This window comes from Cyprinodon variegatus, unplaced genomic scaffold (assembly GCF_000732505.1).
Source record: "Cyprinodon variegatus isolate N-32 unplaced genomic scaffold, C_variegatus-1.0 Scaffold474, whole genome shotgun sequence".
Taxonomy (NCBI): Eukaryota; Metazoa; Chordata; class Actinopteri; order Cyprinodontiformes; family Cyprinodontidae; genus Cyprinodon; species Cyprinodon variegatus.
Genome location: NW_015150927.1, coordinates 629,165 through 635,904, shown reverse-complemented (window position 1 = coordinate 635,904; position 6,740 = coordinate 629,165).

The following is a 6,740-nucleotide window of genomic DNA, read 5'->3' as shown; positions in this document are numbered from 1 at the left end:
TTTTCTTTTAACCAATGGGCTTATACCATCAATGCTTTAGTGGCAGACTGATCTATTTCCAACATAATTAAAAAAAGATTGAATAGGTGTTGAAAACTCTTAGAAAAAGTGTATGAAAGTCCAGTTGCTGCCGATCTAACCTTCTTTTGTGGTTGCCATGACCCAGATGATTGAGAGCCTATAGGGGTAAATCCACTAATCAAGATAATTTTTTTATCATCATATTTGGTTATAAAAAACTATACTTCAGTTGCTTGTAGAATATTTTGAAACCTTGTTCTTTGCTACACCCCATTTAAATGTCGATTTATTGCTGTTACCACTACCCTTAAATTTTTACTTCTATATGTAAAATAAATACCTGATTAAATTAAATAATATTTCAAATCCGTTTTTTTTTTACTGTTAACAAATAATGATCCAAATGTAAGTCTATTTGAAAACAAATCTTTTTACCTTTAAGCTTTGAACAGCAATGGTAGCATATCAACATGTTTGCAGTCAGGCTTGTTCTCTTATGGATGAATTTTCCAAGCATAAATATTAAAGACATAACAGTAACAAATTTACCTGTTATCTAGTTTCACATTAATCTCACATATTATCTCAGTGACAAGCAAAAAACTGAAATAAACTGACCTAGATGAATATATTATGAAAATTAATCTGTGCTTAACTTCCACTCTGTGCTAAAAAGACAACCTCTCCACTGCGGTTCAGCTGGAGATGGAAAGCTTCAGTTCTGAAATAGCAGACCACGCACAGCAATACAGAGAAAACACCACAGTAATTTAATGATTAACCTTCATAGCATAATTAGCCTGGCCCACACAAGACTGTTACATTTGGGCCACATACTCATTAGAATCAGTCTTTTTGTGGCCCAGATCTGTTTTGCCAGAGGTGGACCAAACATCTGCCAGCATCTGTGGACCAAACATCTGCCAGCTTTGGATCCGTTGATGGACCTGTACTGGGCAAAAACCTTTTTCAGCACTGGAACAAGTTGTTAGCTTGATTCCACCTTGATAAAGAAATAGCTAAATAATTTTACCTTGAATTGTATATAATTAAATAACAGTAGGTTGAAACTTTCTTCTACATGTTATCCTTATGTAGGCTCGTTCAGGAGTGCAGAGATGAAAAGCATTGCAACAAGCATGCTTCTATCAATGTGACAGGAATGGTTATGGTGAATGCAACAGAGAAACAGCGACACAAACATTTTGGGCCATACACCATGATAATATTGTCTTGACAATAAGGTCCTATGTGCTTGTTTCATCTTAACATGTTCACTGTTGTTTCATCTTAACATGTTCACTGGGGTAGAGGTGGCAGATTGGCTCCACAGTGCTGCTCTCCTTTTAAAGTTTCTGCAACCCTCCCCACTTCACTCTAAAAGACAAAGGTGTGCCTTGGCACCCCAAGGTGTTTTTTTAGGACAAAAACACGACACCACACAGGATCTTTCTGTCTTTTCATGAAGTTGCCCAGGGGTTCACTTTGGAAAAGGAAGCCATCATGGAAAACCAGGCCCAAGGTCTAGATCTCCAAGATGACCAAAGATAAGACATGATGGTTGACCTATCAGAACCAACTTAGTGCAAAATAGCAGATCTGGACTGGAGCCTGGAGCCTCCTAGAGAAGCTCTTTCCTTGAAGTCTACCTGGCTGGAACAAAGGAACCTCTAAAATGTGTGGCCTACTGCTATGCTGGAATGCTGGAAGAAAACTCAAGCCTTCCTAATGAATTTGCAGGTCTGGCACTATTAGGTACAGATTACGAAGTTGAACGATATGTATTTAATGACTATAGACAAAGCTGATGGACCACATGTTACATTATGTTAACATGTTTGAGCTGTTGCTTATTGAGCTAAAACGAGTTTTATTTCACTAAGGGTTTAAGGGTTCAATTAACATTCGTTCCTGATAAAGCAAATGATTTAATAATACATCATTGGCCAAATAATGTTTTGTTCAACTCATGGATTTGAATTGTGAATTTCTTTAAAACATTCCAATTGCTTCAAATTAGTTAAATGCTAATTTGATCATATCCCAAATTCTTTTAGGTAAACCTTGGTTCTCAAACACAACATCCACTTAACTATTATATCATTGCATCATCTCATTGATTAGTGTTTTCAACCATGTTTTTCCTATGTACAAAGAAGAGTTTTTAACTGAAATATGCTTGACTTGGGGCTGAATAATTTTTTTAAATAAAGTCTTTTATTTTGAATGGAAGCTGTGTAATGATCTTGGAACCTTTAGGCTAGGCTTTTTCCTTGTCGCTCTCCTCGCCATTTCCCTGCCCTTTTCTCAGTAGTTCCCCCTGTTCCTGCTGCTCTTTAAGCCTCTGGTGCCAGATTATTTAAGCTTTTCAGCAAGACTAACTCTAGCGTTCCGTGTATTTAGTTCTGCCAGTTGCTGATCTGTTTTTGCCCTTGGTCTTCTAAGTTTTCAACCGCCCCTGTTTGCTCTGTTTTTTCCTGTTCTGTGCTTCTGGACTGTTACATGGATTCTGCCTGCTGCCGACCTTGGACTTGTCTTCTGACCATGGCTTGAATTACCCTCCTGGATCGTTCGGTTCTCATGCATGCTGTGGCTGCTGAAGGATGATGTTCCTCTTCTCTCCTGGAGCAACAAAGTTCCACTTCTCTGGACAACACTCCATCTTCTGGGCACAGACTGAACATAGCCAGATTGGTGGCTTTCATGCCCCTTATTATCCATCACTTGTGTTTTGAAGTCACTGACCTGAGCCTCTACTCCTGCAGAGTTTCTAGTGAGCCCGCCGCAGTAGACGAGTAGCCACACGCTATTTCTCAATTAAATATATCACTGTCCGTCTCGCCTGAATTCGTGGTCCTATGTTCTGAGACTTCTGACAAGTTGTGGCTAATCTATTCCATATATGTGCAGAATTATATGTTTGACCATGATTAGAGCTCTATACACTCTTTCATTTGTTGTCCTAACCCACGGCCAGTAGGGCATGTGTTTTATTATCGATATATGAATATTATCTGATTAAATGACATATTACCACATTGAAAATATATATTAAATTGAACTTCATCTCTGTTGGGGAGCAGCGGGCTGCCATTGTGGGGTGCTATAGCTAATTCTGTGGGAGTGGGGTTTGAACTCATAACTTGTGGATTCCAAGTTCTATGCCCTAACCAGTAGGCCACCATTCCCTCTCAGCTCGATGACAAAAGCAACTCAACACATGGAACTGATGTGATGCAACTGTTGGACTTGAAAAAAATTTCAAAACTTTTTGTCAAATCATATTCTCAAAGCCAATTAAGAATGGCTGTTGTGAAGTTGGATGAAGGAGCACACTCAAGGTAAAGATTTTTCAATCAAAATGGAATGAAAAAGAAATAATGTTAACTAACAATAATGTAAAGAAACATTTTTAGAGGTTTGTGCTTATCTTTAAAAAAAAAAACATTTTAAAATAGCTCCTTGAAGGTCCGTTAAACCATTCAGCATACCTGCTCCTCCCTACATCCACAGCAGACCCCACCACCTATAGCCTTTGCTCCGCTAAGGTGCTGTATCCCCCCGACGTCTTGCTACGATCTTCTAATGTCCTTTGATCTCCCACAGTTCAACTCCAGAGATGGCCCTGGTCACCCACCATCTCTACGCAGCTGAGGTTCTCTCTCTGCATTGCTTCTTGCTCTCATATCAATTACTAAATCCAGAAAATTCAATCCACTGTGTTCTGGTAAAACCTGCAAACAACACTTAGAAGCCTCTTTGATTCTTTGATGCAGGGAAGCTACAGGAGAGCAGCTTGTTGAATGCTGTGACATGGCACTCATGACAAGAGAGAATTTAAGGCCATATAAATAATGAAACCATAGAGCTAAGCATGTATAGGCTGGTTCGCACAGAGAAAAAATCTAAATTTTTGCAAAAAAGAAAATACTAAATTCTTTAGTTGAACTGTTCAGCCCTTCAATGGAGAAGAGTGAATCATGGATAAATTATGTTTTGCACTAAAGTATATAGACTAAATTTGACTCTGAGAGCTTATTATGGATGGCTTAGTTTAATGCAGGTCAAGTTAGAGTTGGGGAATTGTTGAGAGCTGCTTTTCTGGTGATATTTACTGACCTCCAGAAGGTGTGCTTTTAAAAGGGGGACATTTATCTTAGCAGTAGTTGAAGATTCCCAGGAGACTAGTAGACAAATCTTGTGTAGATGAGAGAGGTTTCTACGACACTACTGTAGGAAGGATTCCAGAGAGTAGAGACACAAGCTACATAAACACATTTCTATGTGACTTTTTAGCTCAAAAATTAGGAAGCAATCCATATCAAGCTTAAGCATGGGTGGAGAACAAGTTAAACCCTAAGTAGGTTACTCTAGGACACAAAGAAATAGAAGAGTAACCTTTTCCCATAGTGGCTAAAATATACTGTATATATTTTTATAAGATGAAAAATAAGAATATTAAGATTTAATTCGTTTGGAAAGAATGTGTTTAAATATAATTTTAAAGTCGTAAGGAAACGGATGTTCCAACTGTTGCATTTCCGAATTCTTCCGAGCGGTGCCCAACTTTAAAGAGTGAACAAAGTAAATGTGATTGGTTGATTATCAAACGGGCAGGATTGTTGTGGCAGAAGGTTTGCAAGCAGTTTGGTTGTGGCCGGTGTCTCAGAAATATCTTGCTAACCAGTTAGCAACTTAGTGCTACTAGGTTCTGAATGGAAAATTACATTGGGACCAAGTACCACTTAGTCCCAACACTGTCAAGGAACGCTATGGACAGCGGAAACATGCAAGAGGAGGAGAGCTTTGTGGCGGAGGTCGTGGATGAGTCTCCTCTGTCATACATTTTTTATTTAGAGGAGGATAGCGGGTACGAAGATGTAAGCCTTCTACACCAAACCAGCTTCTTTCGCCAGGGCGAAAGAAGCTGGTTTGGTGTAGAAGGCTTACAGTCGTACATGTTTGAGCCCTTGCCTCGCAATACTACCAGTTCTGTTAGCTCTATGCCTTCCAAAAACACAGACGTCCATCCCCGTGAACATAACTCAATGGTAAAGTAAATGATTCTCATTTCTTATTTTAACTGTTGCATATATTAGCTGCAACATATGAATCAAGATGCTATGACCAAAAAAATTGGATGACGTTGATATATGACTGGCCGAATTTAGGCGTACACGCTGACATATAACTAACTGGCCTGCATAAGATAACGGAAAAAGACAGGTTTTTTTTTAAATAGAAATTTTCTAACTTTTGGGACAATATGGTCTGATAAAGAGTACATTTATATACAAGTTTAAGCCAGAAATATTTGAAATTTAAATATGACTTTAAAGGCTAAAAATACATAAATCGTTGATAGTTTAATATGGCAATAATTTCCTATACGAGATTTTAAAAAAAGGTTGTTTTATTGGAAAAAGTCATGTTATATTTTGCGGCTCTAAACAACTTGTAATGGCTCTTTGGATATGAAAGGTTGCAGACCCCTGGTCTAGACAGTCTAGAAAATAGTGTTCTTAATAAAACAATAGCAAAGCAAGTATTACAATGAGCATTCAATGAGCATTACTGGTTTCATATTATTAATTTCAATTCAATTCAGTTTATTAATATAGCGCAAATTCACAACACATGTCATCTCAAGGCACTTTCCAGTTCACCAGATCATACAGTCAAACTGATTCAAAGTCTTCTACCTAAGGAAAACCAGTTGATTGCATCGACTCATTGACTCAAAAACAATCCCTCACACTAAATATGCTTGTAGCAACAGTGGAGAGGAAAAACTCCCTTTTAACAGGAAGTAACCTCCAGCATAACCAGGCTCAGTGTGAGCGGCCATCTGCCGAGGCCGACTGTGGTTCAAGTAGACAGGAGCAGAGATACAAAAGACAACTTTAAAAGGCGGCCCCATCCAGGAAACACATAGCCAGGCAGACAAGCTCAGAGCCAGCTCCCATGTCAGAGGATGAAGAGAGCACATCCAGCCAGTCACAGTCAGAGAAAAAGGACTACACTGAAAAACAGTCTATAAACAACATCTATAAACAAAGGCGTTGATGGCAGCAGCACAGCTGATATGTCTCTGCTGGATGGTGTCACAGCCAAACAGGAACAGACGAGGCAAAGCTACTATGAGAAAAAGCAGAGACAGCATAACGTAAGAGATTAAACTAACAGATTCTGCAGAGTGGGGGAACAGAGATAAAATAAAGCAGAACGACTAAATAGGGGTCCCTATGTCCTCCAGAAGTCTAAGCCTATAGCAGCATAACTATAAAGATAGCTCAGGATAACCTGAGCCACTCTTACTGTAAGCTTTATCAAAAATGAAAGTTTTAAGCCTAGCCTTAAAAATAGACAGGGTGTCTGCCGCACAGACTAAAACTGGTAGTTGGTTCCACAGGAGAGGAGCCTGAACTAAAAGATCTGCCTCCCATTCTATTTTTAGAAGTTCTAGGAACCACTAATAAACCTGCAGATTGAGAGCGAAGTTCTCTGTTAGACTGAAAGGAAAAATTGTTATCCTACAATTTTCCAATAGAGGTTTATTTTTTCATAGAAGACAGATATGTAAATATTCAAGTTGAACCCTAAAATTGCCATTTCCCTAACAAGGTTCTTTTTTTTTTATTGCTGCTGCATCTGACATTATTACTTTATAAGCTCATTCAGCAGTAACAAATACTTGAATGTCTAACATAAAAGGTATA